Genomic DNA, 18109 nt, shown 5'->3' on the forward strand with positions numbered 1-18109 from the left:
TTACCATCTTTGACAGAGAAACTAATAAAATTTTCAGGTTCAATAAGGTCAACGGAACTTGGGATTCCCAGCCAGTCTCCCAAACTGGTACTTGCCAAGCCTTAAGCTGCATTGCTGCTGCGATCTGACGAGAGCAGGCACATTCAGCTTAGAATGGCCGTTGACAGCAGCTGTTCAATTTGAACCTTCTTTTACTGTCTCATAGAGAAACTAACACAATTTTCAGGTTCAAAAAGGTCAACGGAACTTGGGATTCCCAGCCAGTCTCCCATGCTGGTACTTGCCAAGCCTTAAGCTGCATTTCTGCTGCGATCTGACGAGAGCAGGCACATTCAGCTTAGAATGGCCGTTGACAGCAGCTGTTCAATTTGAACCTTCTTTTACCATCTTTGACAGAGAAACTAACACAATTTTCAGGTTCAAAAAGGTCAACGGAACTTGGGATTCCCAGCCAGTCTCCCATGCTGGTACTTGCCAAGCCTTAAGCTGCATTGCTGCTGCGATCTGACGAGAGCAGGTACATTCAGCTTAGAATGGCCGTTGACAGCAGCTGTTCAATTTGAACCTTCTTTTACCATCTTTGACAGAGAAACTAATACAAATTTAAGGTTCAAAAAGGTCAACGGAACTTGGGATTCCCAGCCAGTCTCCCATGCTGGTACTTGCCAAGCCTTAAGCTGCATTGCTGCTGCGATCTCACGAGAGCAGGCACATTCAGCTGAGAATGGCTGTTGACAGCAGCTGTTCAATTTGAACCTTCTTTTACCATCTTTGACAGAGAAACTAACACAATTTTCAGGTTCAAAAAGGTCAACGGAACTTGGGATACCCAGCCAGTCTCCCATGCTGGTACTTGCCAAGCCTTAAGCTGCATTGCTGCTGCGATCTGACGAGAGCAGGTACATTCAGCTTAGAATGGCTGTTGACAGCAGCTGTTCAATTTGAACCTTCTTTTACTATCTCATAGAGAAACTAACACAATTTTCAGGTTCAAAAAGGTCAACGGAACTTGGGATTCCCAGCCAGTCTCCCATGCTGGTACTTGCCAAGCCTTAAGCTGCATTGCTGCTGCGATCTGACGAGAGCAGGCACATTCAGCTTAGAATGGCCGTTGACAGCAGCTGTTCAATTTGAACCTTCTTTTACCATCTTTGACAGGGAAACTAACACAATTTTCAGGTTCAAAAAGGTCAACGGAACTTGGGATTCCCAGCCAGTCTCCCAATCTGGTACTTGCCAAGCCTTAAGCTGCATTGCTGCTGCGATCTGACGAGAGCAGGCACATTCAGCTTAGAATGGCCGTTGACAGCAGCTGTTCAATTTGAACCTTCTTTTACTGTCTCATAGAGAAACTATCACAATTTTCAGGTTCAAAAAGGTCAACGGAACTTGGGATTCCCAGCCAGTCTCCCATGCTGGTACTTGCCAAGCCTTAAGCTGCATTTCTGCTGCGATCTGACGAGAGCAGGCACATTCAGCTTAGAATGGCCGTTGACAGCAGCTGTTCAATTTGAACCTTCTTTTACCATCTTTGACAGAGAAACTAACACAATTTTCAGGTTCAAAAAGGTCAACGGAACTTGGGATTCCCAGCCAGTCTCCCATGCTGGTACTTGCCAAGCCTTAAGCTGCATTGCTGCTGCGATCTGACGAGAGCAGGCACATTCAGCTTAGAATGGCCGTTGACAGCAGCTGTTCAATTTGAACCTTCTTTTACTATCTCATAGAGAAACAAACACAATTTTCAGGTTCAAAAAGGTCAACGGATCTTGGGATTCCCAGCCAGTCTCCCAATCTGGTACTTGCCAAGCCTTAAGCTGCATTGCTGCTGCGATCTGACGAGAGCAGGCACATTCAGCTTAGAATGGCCGTTGACAGCAGCTGTTCAATTTGAACCTTCTTTTACTATCTCATAGAGAAACTAACACAATTTTCAGGTTCAAAAAGGTCAACGGAACTTGGGATTCCCAGCCAGTCTCCCATGCTGGTACTTGCCAAGCCTTAAGCTGCATTGCTGCTGCGATCTGACGAGAGCTGGCACATTCAGCTTAGAATGGCCGTTGACAGCAGCTGTTCAATTTGAACCTTCTTTTACCATCTTTGACAGAGAAACTAACACAATTTTAAGGTTCAAAAAGGTCAACGGAACTTGGGATTCCCAGCCAGTCTCCCATGCTGGTACTTGCCAAGCCTTAAGCTGCATTGCTGCTGCGATCTCACGAGAGCAGGCACATTCAGCTTAGAATGGCCGTTGACAGCAGCTGTTCAATTTGAACCTTCTTTTACCATCTTTGACAGAGAAACTAACACAATTTTCAGGTTCAAAAAGGTCAACGGAACTTGGGATTCCCAGCCAGTCTCCCATGCTGGTACTTGCCAAGCCTTAAGCTGCATTGCTGCTGCGATCTGACGAGAGCAGGTACATTCAGCTTAGAATGGCCGTTGACAGCAGCTGTTCAATTTGAACCTTCTTTTACTATCTCATAGAGAAACTAACACAATTTTCAGGTTCAAAAAGGTCAACGGAACTTGGGATTCCCAGCCAGTCTCCCATGCTGGTACTTGCCAAGCCTTAAGCTGCATTGCTGCTGCGATCTGACGAGAGCAGGCACATTCAGCTTAGAATGGCCGTTGACAGCAGCTGTTCAATTTGAACCTTCTTTTACCATCTTTGACAGGGAAACTAACACAATTTTCAGGTTCAAAAAGGTCAACGGAACTTGGGATTCCCAGCCAGTCTCCCATGCTGGTACTTGCCAAGCCTTAAGCTGCATTGCTGCTGCGATCTGACGAGAGCAGGCACATTCAGCTTAGAATGGCCGTTGACAGCAGCTGTTCAATTTGAACCTTCTTTTACCATCTTTGACAGAGAAACTAACACAATTTTCAGGTTCAAAAAGGTCAACGGAACTTGGGATTCCGAGCCAGTCTCCCATGCTGGTACTTGCCAAGCCTTAAGCTGCATTGCTGCTGCGATCTGACGAGAGCAGGCACATTCAGCTTAGAATGGCCGTTGACAGCAGCTGTTCAATTTGAACCTTCTTTTACTATCTCATAGAGAAACTAACACAATTTTAAGGTTCAAAAAGGTCAGCGGAACTTGGGATTCCCAGGCAGTCTCGCATGCTGGTACTTGCCAAGCCTTAAGCTGCATTGCTGCTGCGATCTGACGAGAGCAGGCACATTCACCTTAGAATGGCCGTTGACAGCAGCTGTTCAATTTGAACCTTCTTTTACCATCTTTGACAGAGAAACTAATAAAATTTTCAGGTTCAATAAGGTCAACGGAACTTGGGATTCCCAGCCAGTCTCCCAATCTGGTACTTGCCAAGCCTTAAGCTGCATTGCTGCTGCAATCTGACGAGAGCAGGCACATTCAGCTTAGAATGGCCGTTGACAGCAGCTGTTCAATTTGAACCTTCTTTTACTGTCTCATAGAGAAACTAACACAATTTTCAGGTTCAAAAAGGTCAACGGAACTTGGGATTCCCAGCCAGTCTCCCATGCTGGTACTTGCCAAGCCTTAAGCTGCATTTCTGCTGCGATCTGACGAGAGCAGGCACATTCAGCTTAGAATGGCCGTTGACAGCAGCTGTTCAATTTGAACCTTCTTTTACCATCTTTGACAGAGAAACTAACACAATTTTCAGGTTCAAAAAGGTCAACGGAACTTGGGATTCCCAGCCAGTCTCCCATGCTGGTACTTGCCAAGCCTTAAGCTGCATTGCTGCTGCGATCTGACGAGAGCAGGCACATTCAGCTTAGAATGGCCGTTGACAGCAGCTGTTCAATTTGAACCTTCTTTTACTATCTCATAGAGAAACAAACACAATTTTCAGGTTCAAAAAGGTCAACGGATCTTGGGATTCCCAGCCAGTCTCCCAATCTGGTACTTGCCAAGCCTTAAGCTGCATTGCTGCTGCGATCTGACGAGAGCAGGCACATTCAGCTTAGAATGGCCGTTGACAGCAGCTGTTCAATTTGAACCTTCTTTTACTATCTCATAGAGAAACTAACACAATTTTCAGGTTCAAAAAGGTCAACGGAACTTGGGATTCCCAGCCAGTCTCCCATGCTGGTACTTGCCAAGCCTTAAGCTGCATTGCTGCTGCGATCTGACGAGAGCTGGCACATTCAGCTTAGAATGGCCGTTGACAGCAGCTGTTCAATTTGAACCTTCTTTTACCATCTTTGACAGAGAAACTAACACAATTTTAAGGTTCAAAAAGGTCAACGGAACTTGGGATTCCCAGCCAGTCTCCCATGCTGGTACTTGCCAAGCCTTAAGCTGCATTGCTGCTGCGATCTCACGAGAGCAGGCACATTCAGCTTAGAATGGCCGTTGACAGCAGCTGTTCAATTTGAACCTTCTTTTACCATCTTTGACAGAGAAACTAACACAATTTTCAGGTTCAAAAAGGTCAACGGAACTTGGGATTCCCAGCCAGTCTCCCATGCTGGTACTTGCCAAGCCTTAAGCTGCATTGCTGCTGCGATCTCACGAGAGCAGGCACATTCAGCTGAGAATGGCTGTTGACAGCAGCTGTTCAATTTGAACCTTCTTTTACCATCTTTGACAGAGAAACTAACACAATTTTCAGGTTCAAAAAGGTCAACGGAACTTGGGATACCCAGCCAGTCTCCCATGCTGGTACTTGCCAAGCCTTAAGCTGCATTGCTGCTGCGATCTGACGAGAGCAGGTACATTCAGCTTAGAATGGCTGTTGACAGCAGCTGTTCAATTTGAACCTTCTTTTACTATCTCATAGAGAAACTAACACAATTTTCAGGTTCAAAAAGGTCAACGGAACTTGGGATTCCCAGCCAGTCTCCCATGCTGGTACTTGCCAAGCCTTAAGCTGCATTGCTGCTGCGATCTGACGAGAGCAGGCACATTCAGCTTAGAATGGCCGTTGACAGCAGCTGTTCAATTTGAACCTTCTTTTACCATCTTTGACAGGGAAACTAACACAATTTTCAGGTTCAAAAAGGTCAACGGAACTTGGGATTCCCAGCCAGTCTCCCAATCTGGTACTTGCCAAGCCTTAAGCTGCATTGCTGCTGCGATCTGACGAGAGCAGGCACATTCAGCTTAGAATGGCCGTTGACAGCAGCTGTTCAATTTGAACCTTCTTTTACTGTCTCATAGAGAAACTATCACAATTTTCAGGTTCAAAAAGGTCAACGGAACTTGGGATTCCCAGCCAGTCTCCCATGCTGGTACTTGCCAAGCCTTAAGCTGCATTTCTGCTGCGATCTGACGAGAGCAGGCACATTCAGCTTAGAATGGCCGTTGACAGCAGCTGTTCAATTTGAACCTTCTTTTACCATCTTTGACAGAGAAACTAACACAATTTTCAGGTTCAAAAAGGTCAACGGAACTTGGGATTCCCAGCCAGTCTCCCATGCTGGTACTTGCCAAGCCTTAAGCTGCATTGCTGCTGCGATCTGACGAGAGCAGGCACATTCAGCTTAGAATGGCCGTTGACAGCAGCTGTTCAATTTGAACCTTCTTTTACTATCTCATAGAGAAACAAACACAATTTTCAGGTTCAAAAAGGTCAACGGATCTTGGGATTCCCAGCCAGTCTCCCAATCTGGTACTTGCCAAGCCTTAAGCTGCATTGCTGCTGCGATCTGACGAGAGCAGGCACATTCAGCTTAGAATGGCCGTTGACAGCAGCTGTTCAATTTGAACCTTCTTTTACTATCTCATAGAGAAACTAACACAATTTTCAGGTTCAAAAAGGTCAACGGAACTTGGGATTCCCAGCCAGTCTCCCATGCTGGTACTTGCCAAGCCTTAAGCTGCATTGCTGCTGCGATCTGACGAGAGCTGGCACATTCAGCTTAGAATGGCCGTTGACAGCAGCTGTTCAATTTGAACCTTCTTTTACCATCTTTGACAGAGAAACTAACACAATTTTAAGGTTCAAAAAGGTCAACGGAACTTGGGATTCCCAGCCAGTCTCCCATGCTGGTACTTGCCAAGCCTTAAGCTGCATTGCTGCTGCGATCTCACGAGAGCAGGCACATTCAGCTTAGAATGGCCGTTGACAGCAGCTGTTCAATTTGAACCTTCTTTTACCATCTTTGACAGAGAAACTAACACAATTTTCAGGTTCAAAAAGGTCAACGGAACTTGGGATTCCCAGCCAGTCTCCCATGCTGGTACTTGCCAAGCCTTAAGCTGCATTGCTGCTGCGATCTGACGAGAGCAGGTACATTCAGCTTAGAATGGCCGTTGACAGCAGCTGTTCAATTTGAACCTTCTTTTACTATCTCATAGAGAAACTAACACAATTTTCAGGTTCAAAAAGGTCAACGGAACTTGGGATTCCCAGCCAGTCTCCCATGCTGGTACTTGCCAAGCCTTAAGCTGCATTGCTGCTGCGATCTGACGAGAGCAGGCACATTCAGCTTAGAATGGCCGTTGACAGCAGCTGTTCAATTTGAACCTTCTTTTACCATCTTTGACAGGGAAACTAACACAATTTTCAGGTTCAAAAAGGTCAACGGAACTTGGGATTCCCAGCCAGTCTCCCATGCTGGTACTTGCCAAGCCTTAAGCTGCATTGCTGCTGCGATCTGACGAGAGCAGGCACATTCAGCTTAGAATGGCCGTTGACAGCAGCTGTTCAATTTGAACCTTCTTTTACCATCTTTGACAGAGAAACTAACACAATTTTCAGGTTCAAAAAGGTCAACGGAACTTGGGATTCCGAGCCAGTCTCCCATGCTGGTACTTGCCAAGCCTTAAGCTGCATTGCTGCTGCGATCTGACGAGAGCAGGCACATTCAGCTTAGAATGGCCGTTGACAGCAGCTGTTCAATTTGAACCTTCTTTTACTATCTCATAGAGAAACTAACACAATTTTAAGGTTCAAAAAGGTCAGCGGAACTTGGGATTCCCAGGCAGTCTCGCATGCTGGTACTTGCCAAGCCTTAAGCTGCATTGCTGCTGCGATCTGACGAGAGCAGGCACATTCACCTTAGAATGGCCGTTGACAGCAGCTGTTCAATTTGAACCTTCTTTTACCATCTTTGACAGAGAAACTAATAAAATTTTCAGGTTCAATAAGGTCAACGGAACTTGGGATTCCCAGCCAGTCTCCCAATCTGGTACTTGCCAAGCCTTAAGCTGCATTGCTGCTGCAATCTGACGAGAGCAGGCACATTCAGCTTAGAATGGCCGTTGACAGCAGCTGTTCAATTTGAACCTTCTTTTACTGTCTCATAGAGAAACTAACACAATTTTCAGGTTCAAAAAGGTCAACGGAACTTGGGATTCCCAGCCAGTCTCCCATGCTGGTACTTGCCAAGCCTTAAGCTGCATTTCTGCTGCGATCTGACGAGAGCAGGCACATTCAGCTTAGAATGGCCGTTGACAGCAGCTGTTCAATTTGAACCTTCTTTTACCATCTTTGACAGAGAAACTAACACAATTTTCAGGTTCAAAAAGGTCAACGGAACTTGGGATTCCCAGCCAGTCTCCCATGCTGGTACTTGCCAAGCCTTAAGCTGCATTGCTGCTGCGATCTGACGAGAGCAGGCACATTCAGCTTAGAATGGCCGTTGACAGCAGCTGTTCAATTTGAACCTTCTTTTACTATCTCATAGAGAAACAAACACAATTTTCAGGTTCAAAAAGGTCAACGGATCTTGGGATTCCCAGCCAGTCTCCCAATCTGGTACTTGCCAAGCCTTAAGCTGCATTGCTGCTGCGATCTGACGAGAGCAGGCACATTCAGCTTAGAATGGCCGTTGACAGCAGCTGTTCAATTTGAACCTTCTTTTACTATCTCATAGAGAAACTAACACAATTTTCAGGTTCAAAAAGGTCAACGGAACTTGGGATTCCCAGCCAGTCTCCCATGCTGGTACTTGCCAAGCCTTAAGCTGCATTGCTGCTGCGATCTGACGAGAGCTGGCACATTCAGCTTAGAATGGCCGTTGACAGCAGCTGTTCAATTTGAACCTTCTTTTACCATCTTTGACAGAGAAACTAATACAATTTTAAGGTTCAAAAAGGTCAACGGAACTTGGGATTCCCAGCCAGTCTCCCATGCTGGTACTTGCCAAGCCTTAAGCTGCATTGCTGCTGCGATCTCACGAGAGCAGGCACATTCAGCTTAGAATGGCCGTTGACAGCAGCTGTTCAATTTGAACCTTCTTTTACCATCTTTGACAGAGAAACTAACACAATTTTCAGGTTCAAAAAGGTCAACGGAACTTGGGATTCCCAGCCAGTCTCCCATGCTGGTACTTGCCAAGCCTTAAGCTGCATTGCTGCTGCGATCTGACGAGAGCAGGTACATTCAGCTTAGAATGGCCGTTGACAGCAGCTGTTCAATTTGAACCTTCTTTTACTATCTCATAGAGAAACTAACACAATTTTCAGGTTCAAAAAGGTCAACGGAACTTGGGATTCCCAGCCAGTCTCCCATGCTGGTACTTGCCAAGCCTTAAGCTGCATTGCTGCTGCGATCTGACGAGAGCAGGCACATTCAGCTTAGAATGGCCGTTGACAGCAGCTGTTCAATTTGAACCTTCTTTTACCATCTTTGACAGGGAAACTAACACAATTTTCAGGTTCAAAAAGGTCAACGGAACTTGGGATTCCCAGCCAGTCTCCCATGCTGGTACTTGCCAAGCCTTAAGCTGCATTGCTGCTGCGATCTGACGAGAGCAGGCACATTCAGCTTAGAATGGCCGTTGACAGCAGCTGTTCAATTTGAACCTTCTTTTACCATCTTTGACAGAGAAACTAACACAATTTTCAGGTTCAAAAAGGTCAACGGAACTTGGGATTCCCAGCCAGTCTCCCATGCTGGTACTTGCCAAGCCTTAAGCTGCATTGCTGCTGCGATCTGACGAGAGCAGGCACATTCAGCTTAGAATGGCCGTTGACAGCAGCTGTTCAATTTGAACCTTCTTTTACTATCTCATAGAGAAACTAACACAATTTTAAGGTTCAAAAAGGTCAGCGGAACTTGGGATTCCCAGGCAGTCTCGCATGCTGGTACTTGCCAAGCCTTAAGCTGCATTGCTGCTGCGATCTGACGAGAGCAGGCACATTCACCTTAGAATGGCCGTTGACAGCAGCTGTTCAATTTGAACCTTCTTTTACCATCTTTGACAGAGAAACTAATAAAATTTTCAGGTTCAATAAGGTCAACGGAACTTGGGATTCCCAGCCAGTCTCCCAATCTGGTACTTGCCAAGCCTTAAGCTGCATTGCTGCTGCGATCTGACGAGAGCAGGCACATTCAGCTTAGAATGGCCGTTGTCAGCAGCTGTTCAATTTGAACCTTCTTTTACCATCTTTGACAGAGAAACTAACACAATTTTCAGGTTCAAAAAGGTCAACGGAACTTGGGATTCCCAGCCAGTCTCCCATGCTGGTACTTGCCAAGCCTTAAGCTGCATTTCTGCTGCGATCTGACGAGAGCAGGCACATTCAGCTTAGAATGGCCATTGACAGCAGCTGTTCAATTTGAACCTTCTTTTACCATCTTTGACAGAGAAACTAACACAATTTTCAGGTTCAAAAAGGTCAACGGAACTTGGGATTCCCAGCCAGTCTCCCATGCTGGTACTTGCCAAGCCTTAAGCTGCATTGCTGCTGCGATCTGACGAGAGCAGGTACATTCAGCTTAGAATGGCCGTTGACAGCAGCTGTTCAATTTGAACCTTCTTTTACCATCTTTGACAGAGAAACTAATACAAATTTAAGGTTCAAAAAGGTCAACGGAACTTGGGATTCCCAGCCAGTCTCCCATGCTGGTACTTGCCAAGCCTTAAGCTGCATTGCTGCTGCGATCTCACGAGAGCAGGCACATTCAGCTTAGAATGGCTGTTGACAGCAGCTGTTCAATTTGAACCTTCTTTTACCATCTTTGACAGAGAAACTAACACAATTTTAAGGTTCAAAAAGGTCAGCGGAACTTGGGATTCCCAGGCAGTCTCGCATGCTGGTACTTGCCAAGCCTTAAGCTGCATTGCTGCTGCGATCTGACGAGAGCAGGCACATTCACCTTAGAATGGCCGTTGACAGCAGCTGTTCAATTTGAACCTTCTTTTACCATCTTTGACAGAGAAACTAATAAAATTTTCAGGTTCAATAAGGTCAACGGAACTTGGGATTCCCAGCCAGTCTCCCAATCTGGTACTTGCCAAGCCTTAAGCTGCATTGCTGCTGCAATCTGACGAGAGCAGGCACATTCAGCTTAGAATGGCCGTTGACAGCAGCTGTTCAATTTGAACCTTCTTTTACTGTCTCATAGAGAAACTAACACAATTTTCAGGTTCAAAAAGGTCAACGGAACTTGGGATTCCCAGCCAGTCTCCCATGCTGGTACTTGCCAAGCCTTAAGCTGCATTTCTGCTGCGATCTGACGAGAGCAGGCACATTCAGCTTAGAATGGCCGTTGACAGCAGCTGTTCAATTTGAACCTTCTTTTACCATCTTTGACAGAGAAACTAACACAATTTTCAGGTTCAAAAAGGTCAACGGAACTTGGGATTCCCAGCCAGTCTCCCATGCTGGTACTTGCCAAGCCTTAAGCTGCATTGCTGCTGCGATCTGACGAGAGCAGGCACATTCAGCTTAGAATGGCCGTTGACAGCAGCTGTTCAATTTGAACCTTCTTTTACTATCTCATAGAGAAACAAACACAATTTTCAGGTTCAAAAAGGTCAACGGATCTTGGGATTCCCAGCCAGTCTCCCAATCTGGTACTTGCCAAGCCTTAAGCTGCATTGCTGCTGCGATCTGACGAGAGCAGGCACATTCAGCTTAGAATGGCCGTTGACAGCAGCTGTTCAATTTGAACCTTCTTTTACTATCTCATAGAGAAACTAACACAATTTTCAGGTTCAAAAAGGTCAACGGAACTTGGGATTCCCAGCCAGTCTCCCATGCTGGTACTTGCCAAGCCTTAAGCTGCATTGCTGCTGCGATCTGACGAGAGCTGGCACATTCAGCTTAGAATGGCCGTTGACAGCAGCTGTTCAATTTGAACCTTCTTTTACCATCTTTGACAGAGAAACTAATACAATTTTAAGGTTCAAAAAGGTCAACGGAACTTGGGATTCCCAGCCAGTCTCCCATGCTGGTACTTGCCAAGCCTTAAGCTGCATTGCTGCTGCGATCTCACGAGAGCAGGCACATTCAGCTTAGAATGGCCGTTGACAGCAGCTGTTCAATTTGAACCTTCTTTTACCATCTTTGACAGAGAAACTAACACAATTTTCAGGTTCAAAAAGGTCAACGGAACTTGGGATTCCCAGCCAGTCTCCCATGCTGGTACTTGCCAAGCCTTAAGCTGCATTGCTGCTGCGATCTGACGAGAGCAGGTACATTCAGCTTAGAATGGCCGTTGACAGCAGCTGTTCAATTTGAACCTTCTTTTACTATCTCATAGAGAAACTAACACAATTTTCAGGTTCAAAAAGGTCAACGGAACTTGGGATTCCCAGCCAGTCTCCCATGCTGGTACTTGCCAAGCCTTAAGCTGCATTGCTGCTGCGATCTGACGAGAGCAGGCACATTCAGCTTAGAATGGCCGTTGACAGCAGCTGTTCAATTTGAACCTTCTTTTACCATCTTTGACAGGGAAACTAACACAATTTTCAGGTTCAAAAAGGTCAACGGAACTTGGGATTCCCAGCCAGTCTCCCATGCTGGTACTTGCCAAGCCTTAAGCTGCATTGCTGCTGCGATCTGACGAGAGCAGGCACATTCAGCTTAGAATGGCCGTTGACAGCAGCTGTTCAATTTGAACCTTCTTTTACCATCTTTGACAGAGAAACTAACACAATTTTCAGGTTCAAAAAGGTCAACGGAACTTGGGATTCCCAGCCAGTCTCCCATGCTGGTACTTGCCAAGCCTTAAGCTGCATTGCTGCTGCGATCTGACGAGAGCAGGCACATTCAGCTTAGAATGGCCGTTGACAGCAGCTGTTCAATTTGAACCTTCTTTTACTATCTCATAGAGAAACTAACACAATTTTAAGGTTCAAAAAGGTCAGCGGAACTTGGGATTCCCAGGCAGTCTCGCATGCTGGTACTTGCCAAGCCTTAAGCTGCATTGCTGCTGCGATCTGACGAGAGCAGGCACATTCACCTTAGAATGGCCGTTGACAGCAGCTGTTCAATTTGAACCTTCTTTTACCATCTTTGACAGAGAAACTAATAAAATTTTCAGGTTCAATAAGGTCAACGGAACTTGGGATTCCCAGCCAGTCTCCCAATCTGGTACTTGCCAAGCCTTAAGCTGCATTGCTGCTGCGATCTGACGAGAGCAGGCACATTCAGCTTAGAATGGCCGATGTCAGCAGCTGTTCAATTTGAACCTTCTTTTACCATCTTTGACAGAGAAACTAACACAATTTTCAGGTTCAAAAAGGTCAACGGAACTTGGGATTCCCAGCCAGTCTCCCATGCTGGTACTTGCCAAGCCTTAAGCTGCATTTCTGCTGCGATCTGACGAGAGCAGGCACATTCAGCTTAGAATGGCCATTGACAGCAGCTGTTCAATTTGAACCTTCTTTTACCATCTTTGACAGAGAAACTAACACAATTTTCAGGTTCAAAAAGGTCAACGGAACTTGGGATTCCCAGCCAGTCTCCCATGCTGGTACTTGCCAAGCCTTAAGCTGCATTGCTGCTGCGATCTGACGAGAGCAGGTACATTCAGCTTAGAATGGCCGTTGACAGCAGCTGTTCAATTTGAACCTTCTTTTACCATCTTTGACAGAGAAACTAATACAAATTTAAGGTTCAAAAAGGTCAACGGAACTTGGGATTCCCAGCCAGTCTCCCATGCTGGTACTTGCCAAGCCTTAAGCTGCATTGCTGCTGCGATCTCACGAGAGCAGGCACATTCAGCTTAGAATGGCTGTTGACAGCAGCTGTTCAATTTGAACCTTCTTTTACCATCTTTGACAGAGAAACTAACACAATTTTCAGGTTCAAAAAGGTCAACGGAACTTGGGATTCCCAGCCAGTCTCCCATGCTGGTACTTGCCAAGCCTTAAGCTGCATTGCTGCTGCGATCTGACGAGAGCAGGTACATTCAGCTTAGAATGGCCGTTGACAGCAGCTGTTCAATTTGAACCTTCTTTTACTATCTCATAGAGAAACTAACACAATTTTCAGGTTCATAAAGGTCAACGGAACTTGGGATTCCCAGCCAGTCTCCCATGCTGGTACTTGCCAAGCCTTAAGCTGCATTGCTGCTGCGATCTGACGAGAGCAGGCACATTCAGCTTAGAATGGCCGTTGACAGCAGCTGTTCAATTTGAACCTTCTTTTACCATCTTTGACAGGGAAACTAACACAATTTTCAGGTTCAAAAAGGTCAACGGAACTTGGGATTCCCAGCCAGTCTCCCATGCTGGTACTTGCCAAGCCTTAAGCTGCATTGCTGCTGCGATCTGACGAGAGCAGGCACATTCAGCTTAGAATGGCCGTTGACAGCAGCTGTTCAATTTGAACCTTCTTTTACCATCTTTGACAGAGAAACTAACACAATTTTCAGGTTCAAAAAGGTCAACGGAACTTGGGATTCCCAGCTAGTCTCCCATGCTGGTACTTGCCAAGCCTTAAGCTGCATTGCTGCTGCGATCTGACGAGAGCAGGCACATTCAGCTTAGAATGGCCGTTGACAGCAGCTGTTCAATTTGAACCTTCTTTTACTATCTCATAGAGAAACTAACACAATTTTCAGGTTCAAAAAGGTCAACGGAACTTGGGATTCCCAGGCAGTCTCGCTTGCTGGTACTTGCCAAGCCTTAAGCTGCATTGCTGCTGCGATCTGACGAGAGCAGGCACATTCACCTTAGAATGGCCGTTGACAGCAGCTGTTCAATTTGAACCTTCTTTTACCATCTTTGACAGAGAAACTAATAAAATTTTCAGGTTCAATAAGGTCAACGGAGCTTGGGATTCCCAGCCAGACTCCCATGCTGGTACTTGCCAAGCCTTAAGCTGCATTGCTGCTGCGATCTGATGAGAGCAGGCACATTGAGCTTAGAATGGCCGTTGACAGCAGATGTTTAATTTGAACCTTCTTTTACTATCTCATAGAGAAACTAACACAATTTTCAGGTTCAAAAAGGTCAACGGAACTTGGGATTCCCAGCCAGTCTCCCAATCTGGTACTTGCCAAGCCTTAAGCTGCATTGCTGCTGCGATCTGACGAGAGCAGGCACATTCAGCTTAGAATGGCCGTTGACAGCAGCTGTTCAATTTGAACCTTCTTTTACTGTCTCATAGAGAAACTAACACAATTTTCAGGTTCAAAAAGGTCAACGGAACTTGGGATTCCCAGCCAGTCTCCCATGCTGGTACTTGCCAAGCCTTAAGCTGCATTTCTGCTGCGATCTGACGAGAGCAGGCACATTCAGCTTAGAATGGCCGTTGACAGCAGCTGTTCAATTTGAACCTTCTTTTACCATCTTTGACAGAGAAACTAACACAATTTTCAGGTTCAAAAAGGTTAACGGAACTTGGGATTCCCAGCCAGTCTCCCATGCTGGTACTTGCCAAGCCTTAAGCTGCATTGCTGCTGCGATCTGACGAGAGCAGGCACATTCAGCTTAGAATGGCCGTTGACAGCAGCTGTTCAATTTGAACCTTCTTTTACTATCTCATAGAGAAACAAACACAATTTTCAGGTTCAAAAAGGTCAAAGGATCTTGGGATTCCCAGCCAGTCTCCCAATCTGGTACTTGCCAAGCCTTAAGCTGCATTGCTGCTGCGATCTGACGAGAGCAGGCACATTCAGCTTAGAATGGCCGTTGACAGCAGCTGTTCAATTTGAACCTTCTTTTACTATCTCATAGAGAAACTAACACAATTTTCAGGTTCAAAAAGGTCAACGGAACTTGGGATTCCCAGCCAGTCTCCCATGCTGGTACTTGCCAAGCCTTAAGCTGCATTGCTGCTGCGATCTGACGAGTGCTGGCACATTCAGCTTAGAATGGCCGTTGACAGCAGCTGTTCAATTTGAACCTTCTTTTACCATCTTTGACAGAGAAACTAATACAATTTTAAGGTTCAAAAAGGTCAACGGAACTTGGGATTCCCAGCCAGTCTCCCATGCTGGTACTTGCCAAGCCTTAAGCTGCATTGCTGCTGCGATCTCACGAGAGCAGGCACATTCAGCTTAGAATAGCCGTTGACAGCAGCTGTTCAATTTGAACCTTCTTTTACCATCTTTGACAGAGAAACTAACACAATTTTCAGGTTCAAAAAGGTCAACGGAACTTGGGATTCCCAGCCAGTCTCCCATGCTGGTACTTGCCAAGCCTTAAGCTGCATTGCTGCTGCGATCTGACGAGAGCAGGTACATTCAGCTTAGAATGGCCGTTGACAGCAGCTGTTCAATTTGAACCTTCTTTTACTATCTCATAGAGAAACTAACACAATTTTCAGGTTCAAAAAGGTCAACGGAACTTGGGATTCCCAGCCAGTCTCCCATGCTGGTACTTGCCAAGCCTTAAGCTGCATTGCTGCTGCGATCTGACGAGAGCAGGTACATTCAGCTTAGAATGGCCGTTGACAGCAGCTGTTCAATTTGAACCTTCTTTTACCATCTTTGACAGGGAAACTAACACAATTTTCAGGTTCAAAAAGGTCAACGGAACTTGGGATTCCCAGCCAGTCTCCCATGCTGGTACTTGCCAAGCCTTAAGCTGCATTGCTGCTGCGATCTGACGAGAGCAGGCACATTCAGCTTAGAATGGCAGTTGACAGCAGCTGTTCAATTTGAACCTTCTTTTACCATCTTTGACAGAGAAACTAACACAATTTTCAGGTTCAAAAAGGTCAACGGAACTTGGGATTCCCAGCCACTCTCCCATGCTGGTACTTGCCAAGCCTTAAGCTGCATTGCTGCTGCGATCTGACGAGAGCAGGCACATTCAGCTTAGAATGGCCGTTGACAGCAGCTGTTCAATTTGAACCTTCTTTTACTATCTCATAGAGAAACTAACACAATTTTAAGGTTCAAAAAGGTCAACGGAACTTGGGATTCCCAGGCAGTCTCGCATGCTGGTACTTGCCAAGCCTTAAGCTGCATTGCTGCTGCGATCTGACGAGAGCAGGCACATTCACCTTAGAATGGCCGTTGACAGCAGCTGTTCAATTTGAACCTTCTTTTACCATCTTTGACAGAGAAACTAATAAAATTTTCAGGTTCAATAAGGTCAACGGAACTTGGGATTCCCAGCCAGTCTCCCAATCTGGTACTTGCCAAGCCTTAAGCTGCATTGCTGCTGCGATCTGACGAGAGCAGGCACATTCAGCTTAGAATGGCCGTTGACAGCAGCTGTTCAATTTGAACCTTCTTTTACTGTCTCATAGAGAAACTAACACAATTTTCAGGTTCAAAAAGGTCAACGGAACTTGGGATTCCCAGCCAGTCTCCCATGCTGGTACTTGCCAAGCCTTAAGCTGCATTTCTGCTGCGATCTGACGAGAGCAGGCACATTCAGCTTAGAATGGCCGTTGACAGCAGCTGTTCAATTTGAACCTTCTTTTACCATCTTTGACAGAGAAACTAACACAATTTTCAGGTTCAAAAAGGTCAACGGAACTTGGGATTCCCAGCCAGTCTCCCATGCTGGTACTTGCCAAGCCTTAAGCTGCATTGCTGCTGCGATCTGACGAGAGCAGGTACATTCAGCTTAGAATGGCCGTTGACAGCAGCTGTTCAATTTGAACCTTCTTTTACCATCTTTGACAGAGAAACTAATACAAATTTAAGGTTCAAAAAGGTCAACGGAACTTGGGATTCCCAGCCAGTCTCCCATGCTGGTACTTGCCAAGCCTTAAGCTGCATTGCTGCTGCGATCTCACGAGAGCAGGCACATTCAGCTTAGAATGGCTGTTGACAGCAGCTGTTCAATTTGAACCTTCTTTTACCATCTTTGACAGAGAAACTAACACAATTTTCAGGTTCAAAAAGGTCAATGGAACTTGGGATTCCCAGCCAGTCTCCCATGCTGGTACTTGCCAAGCCTTAAGCTGCATTGCTGCTGCGATCTGACGAGAGCAGGTACATTCAGCTTAGAATGGCCGTTGACAGCAGCTGTTCAATTTGAACCTTCTTTTACTATCTCATAGAGAAACTAACACAATTTTCAGGTTCAAAAAGGTCAACGGAACTTGGGATTCCCAGCCAGTCTCCCATGCTGGTACTTGCCAAGCCTTAAGCTGCATTGCTGCTGCGATCTGACGAGAGCAGGCACATTCAGCTTAGAATGGCCGTTGACAGCAGCTGTTCAATTTGAACCTTCTTTTACCATCTTTGACAGGGAAACTAACACAATTTTCAGGTTCAAAAAGGTCAACGGAACTTGGGATTCCCAGCCAGTCTCCCATGCTGGTACTTGCCAAGCCTTAAGCTGCATTGCTGCTGCGATCTGACGAGAGCAGGCACATTCAGCTTAGAATGGCCGTTGACAGCAGCTGTTCAATTTGAACCTTCTTTTACCATCTTTGACAGAGAAACTAACACAATTTTCAGGTTCAAAAAGGTCAACGGAACTTGGGATTCCCAGCCAGTCTCCCATGCTGGTACTTGCCAAGCCTTAAGCTGCATTGCTGCTGCGATCTGACGAGAGCAGGCACATTCAGCTTAGAATGGCCGTTGACAGCAGCTGTTCAATTTGAACCTTCTTTTACCATCTTTGACAGAGAAACTAACACAATTTTCAGGTTCAAAAAGGTCAACGGAACTTGGGATTCCCAGCCAGTCTCCCATGCTGGTACTTGCCAAGCCTTAAGCTGCATTGCTGCTGCGATCTGACGAGAGCAGGCACATTCAGCTTAGAATGGCCGTTGACAGCAGCTGTTCAATTTGAACCTTCTTTTACTATCTCATAGAGAAACTAACACAATTTTCAGGTTCAAAAAGGTCAACGGAACTTGGGATTCCCAGCCAGTCTCCCATGCTGGTACTTGCCAAGCCTTAAGCTGCATTGCTGCTGCGATCTGACGAGAGCTGGCACATTCAGCTTAGAATGGCCGTTGACAGCAATTGTTCAATTTGAACCTTCTTTTACCATCTTTGACAGAGAAACTAATACAATTTTAAGG

At 45.9% G+C, this 18109-nt stretch overlaps 88 pseudogenes; all 88 read right to left on the minus strand.

The window, feature by feature from the left end:
- Nucleotides 1-46: 46 nt before the first annotated feature.
- LOC140097859 (5S ribosomal RNA) lies at nucleotides 47-165 on the minus strand (annotated as a pseudogene).
- Nucleotides 166-235: 70 nt separating this feature from the next.
- On the minus strand, nucleotides 236-354 carry LOC140099499 (5S ribosomal RNA; annotated as a pseudogene).
- Nucleotides 355-426: 72 nt separating this feature from the next.
- LOC140088999 (5S ribosomal RNA) lies at nucleotides 427-545 on the minus strand (annotated as a pseudogene).
- A 72-nt stretch (nucleotides 546-617) lies between these two features.
- On the minus strand, nucleotides 618-736 carry LOC140113264 (5S ribosomal RNA; annotated as a pseudogene).
- A 72-nt stretch (nucleotides 737-808) lies between these two features.
- LOC140112751 (5S ribosomal RNA) lies at nucleotides 809-927 on the minus strand (annotated as a pseudogene).
- Nucleotides 928-997: 70 nt separating this feature from the next.
- LOC140089176 (5S ribosomal RNA) lies at nucleotides 998-1116 on the minus strand (annotated as a pseudogene).
- A 72-nt stretch (nucleotides 1117-1188) lies between these two features.
- Nucleotides 1189-1307, minus strand: LOC140095700 (5S ribosomal RNA; annotated as a pseudogene).
- Nucleotides 1308-1377: 70 nt separating this feature from the next.
- Nucleotides 1378-1496, minus strand: LOC140099510 (5S ribosomal RNA; annotated as a pseudogene).
- Nucleotides 1497-1568: 72 nt separating this feature from the next.
- Nucleotides 1569-1687, minus strand: LOC140089187 (5S ribosomal RNA; annotated as a pseudogene).
- Nucleotides 1688-1757: 70 nt separating this feature from the next.
- LOC140104783 (5S ribosomal RNA) lies at nucleotides 1758-1876 on the minus strand (annotated as a pseudogene).
- Nucleotides 1877-1946: 70 nt separating this feature from the next.
- On the minus strand, nucleotides 1947-2065 carry LOC140105755 (5S ribosomal RNA; annotated as a pseudogene).
- A 72-nt stretch (nucleotides 2066-2137) lies between these two features.
- On the minus strand, nucleotides 2138-2256 carry LOC140103118 (5S ribosomal RNA; annotated as a pseudogene).
- A 72-nt stretch (nucleotides 2257-2328) lies between these two features.
- LOC140089120 (5S ribosomal RNA) lies at nucleotides 2329-2447 on the minus strand (annotated as a pseudogene).
- A 70-nt stretch (nucleotides 2448-2517) lies between these two features.
- Nucleotides 2518-2636, minus strand: LOC140089198 (5S ribosomal RNA; annotated as a pseudogene).
- A 72-nt stretch (nucleotides 2637-2708) lies between these two features.
- On the minus strand, nucleotides 2709-2827 carry LOC140089209 (5S ribosomal RNA; annotated as a pseudogene).
- A 72-nt stretch (nucleotides 2828-2899) lies between these two features.
- Nucleotides 2900-3018, minus strand: LOC140104006 (5S ribosomal RNA; annotated as a pseudogene).
- Nucleotides 3019-3279: 261 nt separating this feature from the next.
- LOC140106304 (5S ribosomal RNA) lies at nucleotides 3280-3398 on the minus strand (annotated as a pseudogene).
- A 70-nt stretch (nucleotides 3399-3468) lies between these two features.
- LOC140099521 (5S ribosomal RNA) lies at nucleotides 3469-3587 on the minus strand (annotated as a pseudogene).
- Nucleotides 3588-3659: 72 nt separating this feature from the next.
- Nucleotides 3660-3778, minus strand: LOC140089220 (5S ribosomal RNA; annotated as a pseudogene).
- A 70-nt stretch (nucleotides 3779-3848) lies between these two features.
- LOC140104789 (5S ribosomal RNA) lies at nucleotides 3849-3967 on the minus strand (annotated as a pseudogene).
- Nucleotides 3968-4037: 70 nt separating this feature from the next.
- LOC140105757 (5S ribosomal RNA) lies at nucleotides 4038-4156 on the minus strand (annotated as a pseudogene).
- Nucleotides 4157-4228: 72 nt separating this feature from the next.
- Nucleotides 4229-4347, minus strand: LOC140103129 (5S ribosomal RNA; annotated as a pseudogene).
- Nucleotides 4348-4419: 72 nt separating this feature from the next.
- Nucleotides 4420-4538, minus strand: LOC140113265 (5S ribosomal RNA; annotated as a pseudogene).
- A 72-nt stretch (nucleotides 4539-4610) lies between these two features.
- LOC140112752 (5S ribosomal RNA) lies at nucleotides 4611-4729 on the minus strand (annotated as a pseudogene).
- A 70-nt stretch (nucleotides 4730-4799) lies between these two features.
- LOC140089231 (5S ribosomal RNA) lies at nucleotides 4800-4918 on the minus strand (annotated as a pseudogene).
- Nucleotides 4919-4990: 72 nt separating this feature from the next.
- LOC140095711 (5S ribosomal RNA) lies at nucleotides 4991-5109 on the minus strand (annotated as a pseudogene).
- Nucleotides 5110-5179: 70 nt separating this feature from the next.
- On the minus strand, nucleotides 5180-5298 carry LOC140099532 (5S ribosomal RNA; annotated as a pseudogene).
- A 72-nt stretch (nucleotides 5299-5370) lies between these two features.
- LOC140089253 (5S ribosomal RNA) lies at nucleotides 5371-5489 on the minus strand (annotated as a pseudogene).
- A 70-nt stretch (nucleotides 5490-5559) lies between these two features.
- On the minus strand, nucleotides 5560-5678 carry LOC140104793 (5S ribosomal RNA; annotated as a pseudogene).
- A 70-nt stretch (nucleotides 5679-5748) lies between these two features.
- Nucleotides 5749-5867, minus strand: LOC140105760 (5S ribosomal RNA; annotated as a pseudogene).
- A 72-nt stretch (nucleotides 5868-5939) lies between these two features.
- On the minus strand, nucleotides 5940-6058 carry LOC140103152 (5S ribosomal RNA; annotated as a pseudogene).
- A 72-nt stretch (nucleotides 6059-6130) lies between these two features.
- Nucleotides 6131-6249, minus strand: LOC140089242 (5S ribosomal RNA; annotated as a pseudogene).
- A 70-nt stretch (nucleotides 6250-6319) lies between these two features.
- Nucleotides 6320-6438, minus strand: LOC140089264 (5S ribosomal RNA; annotated as a pseudogene).
- Nucleotides 6439-6510: 72 nt separating this feature from the next.
- Nucleotides 6511-6629, minus strand: LOC140089275 (5S ribosomal RNA; annotated as a pseudogene).
- Nucleotides 6630-6701: 72 nt separating this feature from the next.
- Nucleotides 6702-6820, minus strand: LOC140104011 (5S ribosomal RNA; annotated as a pseudogene).
- Nucleotides 6821-7081: 261 nt separating this feature from the next.
- Nucleotides 7082-7200, minus strand: LOC140106308 (5S ribosomal RNA; annotated as a pseudogene).
- A 70-nt stretch (nucleotides 7201-7270) lies between these two features.
- Nucleotides 7271-7389, minus strand: LOC140099543 (5S ribosomal RNA; annotated as a pseudogene).
- Nucleotides 7390-7461: 72 nt separating this feature from the next.
- On the minus strand, nucleotides 7462-7580 carry LOC140089286 (5S ribosomal RNA; annotated as a pseudogene).
- Nucleotides 7581-7650: 70 nt separating this feature from the next.
- LOC140104796 (5S ribosomal RNA) lies at nucleotides 7651-7769 on the minus strand (annotated as a pseudogene).
- A 70-nt stretch (nucleotides 7770-7839) lies between these two features.
- Nucleotides 7840-7958, minus strand: LOC140105764 (5S ribosomal RNA; annotated as a pseudogene).
- A 72-nt stretch (nucleotides 7959-8030) lies between these two features.
- On the minus strand, nucleotides 8031-8149 carry LOC140103163 (5S ribosomal RNA; annotated as a pseudogene).
- Nucleotides 8150-8221: 72 nt separating this feature from the next.
- LOC140089364 (5S ribosomal RNA) lies at nucleotides 8222-8340 on the minus strand (annotated as a pseudogene).
- A 70-nt stretch (nucleotides 8341-8410) lies between these two features.
- LOC140089297 (5S ribosomal RNA) lies at nucleotides 8411-8529 on the minus strand (annotated as a pseudogene).
- Nucleotides 8530-8601: 72 nt separating this feature from the next.
- On the minus strand, nucleotides 8602-8720 carry LOC140089309 (5S ribosomal RNA; annotated as a pseudogene).
- A 72-nt stretch (nucleotides 8721-8792) lies between these two features.
- On the minus strand, nucleotides 8793-8911 carry LOC140089320 (5S ribosomal RNA; annotated as a pseudogene).
- Nucleotides 8912-9172: 261 nt separating this feature from the next.
- On the minus strand, nucleotides 9173-9291 carry LOC140103825 (5S ribosomal RNA; annotated as a pseudogene).
- Nucleotides 9292-9363: 72 nt separating this feature from the next.
- Nucleotides 9364-9482, minus strand: LOC140105262 (5S ribosomal RNA; annotated as a pseudogene).
- Nucleotides 9483-9554: 72 nt separating this feature from the next.
- On the minus strand, nucleotides 9555-9673 carry LOC140089486 (5S ribosomal RNA; annotated as a pseudogene).
- A 72-nt stretch (nucleotides 9674-9745) lies between these two features.
- LOC140112834 (5S ribosomal RNA) lies at nucleotides 9746-9864 on the minus strand (annotated as a pseudogene).
- A 263-nt stretch (nucleotides 9865-10127) lies between these two features.
- Nucleotides 10128-10246, minus strand: LOC140106312 (5S ribosomal RNA; annotated as a pseudogene).
- A 70-nt stretch (nucleotides 10247-10316) lies between these two features.
- Nucleotides 10317-10435, minus strand: LOC140099554 (5S ribosomal RNA; annotated as a pseudogene).
- Nucleotides 10436-10507: 72 nt separating this feature from the next.
- Nucleotides 10508-10626, minus strand: LOC140089331 (5S ribosomal RNA; annotated as a pseudogene).
- Nucleotides 10627-10696: 70 nt separating this feature from the next.
- Nucleotides 10697-10815, minus strand: LOC140104801 (5S ribosomal RNA; annotated as a pseudogene).
- A 70-nt stretch (nucleotides 10816-10885) lies between these two features.
- On the minus strand, nucleotides 10886-11004 carry LOC140105772 (5S ribosomal RNA; annotated as a pseudogene).
- A 72-nt stretch (nucleotides 11005-11076) lies between these two features.
- LOC140103174 (5S ribosomal RNA) lies at nucleotides 11077-11195 on the minus strand (annotated as a pseudogene).
- Nucleotides 11196-11267: 72 nt separating this feature from the next.
- On the minus strand, nucleotides 11268-11386 carry LOC140089619 (5S ribosomal RNA; annotated as a pseudogene).
- Nucleotides 11387-11456: 70 nt separating this feature from the next.
- On the minus strand, nucleotides 11457-11575 carry LOC140089342 (5S ribosomal RNA; annotated as a pseudogene).
- A 72-nt stretch (nucleotides 11576-11647) lies between these two features.
- LOC140089353 (5S ribosomal RNA) lies at nucleotides 11648-11766 on the minus strand (annotated as a pseudogene).
- Nucleotides 11767-11838: 72 nt separating this feature from the next.
- On the minus strand, nucleotides 11839-11957 carry LOC140089375 (5S ribosomal RNA; annotated as a pseudogene).
- A 261-nt stretch (nucleotides 11958-12218) lies between these two features.
- Nucleotides 12219-12337, minus strand: LOC140111575 (5S ribosomal RNA; annotated as a pseudogene).
- A 72-nt stretch (nucleotides 12338-12409) lies between these two features.
- On the minus strand, nucleotides 12410-12528 carry LOC140105265 (5S ribosomal RNA; annotated as a pseudogene).
- Nucleotides 12529-12600: 72 nt separating this feature from the next.
- LOC140089740 (5S ribosomal RNA) lies at nucleotides 12601-12719 on the minus strand (annotated as a pseudogene).
- Nucleotides 12720-12791: 72 nt separating this feature from the next.
- Nucleotides 12792-12910, minus strand: LOC140112835 (5S ribosomal RNA; annotated as a pseudogene).
- A 72-nt stretch (nucleotides 12911-12982) lies between these two features.
- Nucleotides 12983-13101, minus strand: LOC140089862 (5S ribosomal RNA; annotated as a pseudogene).
- Nucleotides 13102-13171: 70 nt separating this feature from the next.
- LOC140089386 (5S ribosomal RNA) lies at nucleotides 13172-13290 on the minus strand (annotated as a pseudogene).
- Nucleotides 13291-13362: 72 nt separating this feature from the next.
- Nucleotides 13363-13481, minus strand: LOC140089397 (5S ribosomal RNA; annotated as a pseudogene).
- Nucleotides 13482-13553: 72 nt separating this feature from the next.
- Nucleotides 13554-13672, minus strand: LOC140113521 (5S ribosomal RNA; annotated as a pseudogene).
- Nucleotides 13673-13933: 261 nt separating this feature from the next.
- On the minus strand, nucleotides 13934-14052 carry LOC140112863 (5S ribosomal RNA; annotated as a pseudogene).
- A 70-nt stretch (nucleotides 14053-14122) lies between these two features.
- LOC140095722 (5S ribosomal RNA) lies at nucleotides 14123-14241 on the minus strand (annotated as a pseudogene).
- A 70-nt stretch (nucleotides 14242-14311) lies between these two features.
- Nucleotides 14312-14430, minus strand: LOC140099565 (5S ribosomal RNA; annotated as a pseudogene).
- Nucleotides 14431-14502: 72 nt separating this feature from the next.
- Nucleotides 14503-14621, minus strand: LOC140104274 (5S ribosomal RNA; annotated as a pseudogene).
- Nucleotides 14622-14880: 259 nt separating this feature from the next.
- LOC140112753 (5S ribosomal RNA) lies at nucleotides 14881-14999 on the minus strand (annotated as a pseudogene).
- A 72-nt stretch (nucleotides 15000-15071) lies between these two features.
- Nucleotides 15072-15190, minus strand: LOC140106967 (5S ribosomal RNA; annotated as a pseudogene).
- A 72-nt stretch (nucleotides 15191-15262) lies between these two features.
- Nucleotides 15263-15381, minus strand: LOC140089983 (5S ribosomal RNA; annotated as a pseudogene).
- Nucleotides 15382-15451: 70 nt separating this feature from the next.
- Nucleotides 15452-15570, minus strand: LOC140090104 (5S ribosomal RNA; annotated as a pseudogene).
- Nucleotides 15571-15642: 72 nt separating this feature from the next.
- Nucleotides 15643-15761, minus strand: LOC140109495 (5S ribosomal RNA; annotated as a pseudogene).
- Nucleotides 15762-15833: 72 nt separating this feature from the next.
- LOC140111067 (5S ribosomal RNA) lies at nucleotides 15834-15952 on the minus strand (annotated as a pseudogene).
- A 70-nt stretch (nucleotides 15953-16022) lies between these two features.
- On the minus strand, nucleotides 16023-16141 carry LOC140113028 (5S ribosomal RNA; annotated as a pseudogene).
- A 72-nt stretch (nucleotides 16142-16213) lies between these two features.
- Nucleotides 16214-16332, minus strand: LOC140095733 (5S ribosomal RNA; annotated as a pseudogene).
- Nucleotides 16333-16402: 70 nt separating this feature from the next.
- On the minus strand, nucleotides 16403-16521 carry LOC140099587 (5S ribosomal RNA; annotated as a pseudogene).
- A 72-nt stretch (nucleotides 16522-16593) lies between these two features.
- On the minus strand, nucleotides 16594-16712 carry LOC140090227 (5S ribosomal RNA; annotated as a pseudogene).
- Nucleotides 16713-16784: 72 nt separating this feature from the next.
- On the minus strand, nucleotides 16785-16903 carry LOC140112836 (5S ribosomal RNA; annotated as a pseudogene).
- A 72-nt stretch (nucleotides 16904-16975) lies between these two features.
- On the minus strand, nucleotides 16976-17094 carry LOC140099134 (5S ribosomal RNA; annotated as a pseudogene).
- Nucleotides 17095-17164: 70 nt separating this feature from the next.
- LOC140089408 (5S ribosomal RNA) lies at nucleotides 17165-17283 on the minus strand (annotated as a pseudogene).
- A 72-nt stretch (nucleotides 17284-17355) lies between these two features.
- On the minus strand, nucleotides 17356-17474 carry LOC140089419 (5S ribosomal RNA; annotated as a pseudogene).
- A 72-nt stretch (nucleotides 17475-17546) lies between these two features.
- On the minus strand, nucleotides 17547-17665 carry LOC140089430 (5S ribosomal RNA; annotated as a pseudogene).
- A 72-nt stretch (nucleotides 17666-17737) lies between these two features.
- On the minus strand, nucleotides 17738-17856 carry LOC140089441 (5S ribosomal RNA; annotated as a pseudogene).
- A 70-nt stretch (nucleotides 17857-17926) lies between these two features.
- On the minus strand, nucleotides 17927-18045 carry LOC140105777 (5S ribosomal RNA; annotated as a pseudogene).
- Between the last annotated feature and the right edge of the window lie 64 nt (nucleotides 18046-18109).

Source organism: Engystomops pustulosus, chromosome 1 (genome assembly GCF_040894005.1).
Source record: "Engystomops pustulosus chromosome 1, aEngPut4.maternal, whole genome shotgun sequence".
Lineage (NCBI taxonomy): Eukaryota > Metazoa > Chordata > Amphibia > Anura > Leptodactylidae > Engystomops > Engystomops pustulosus.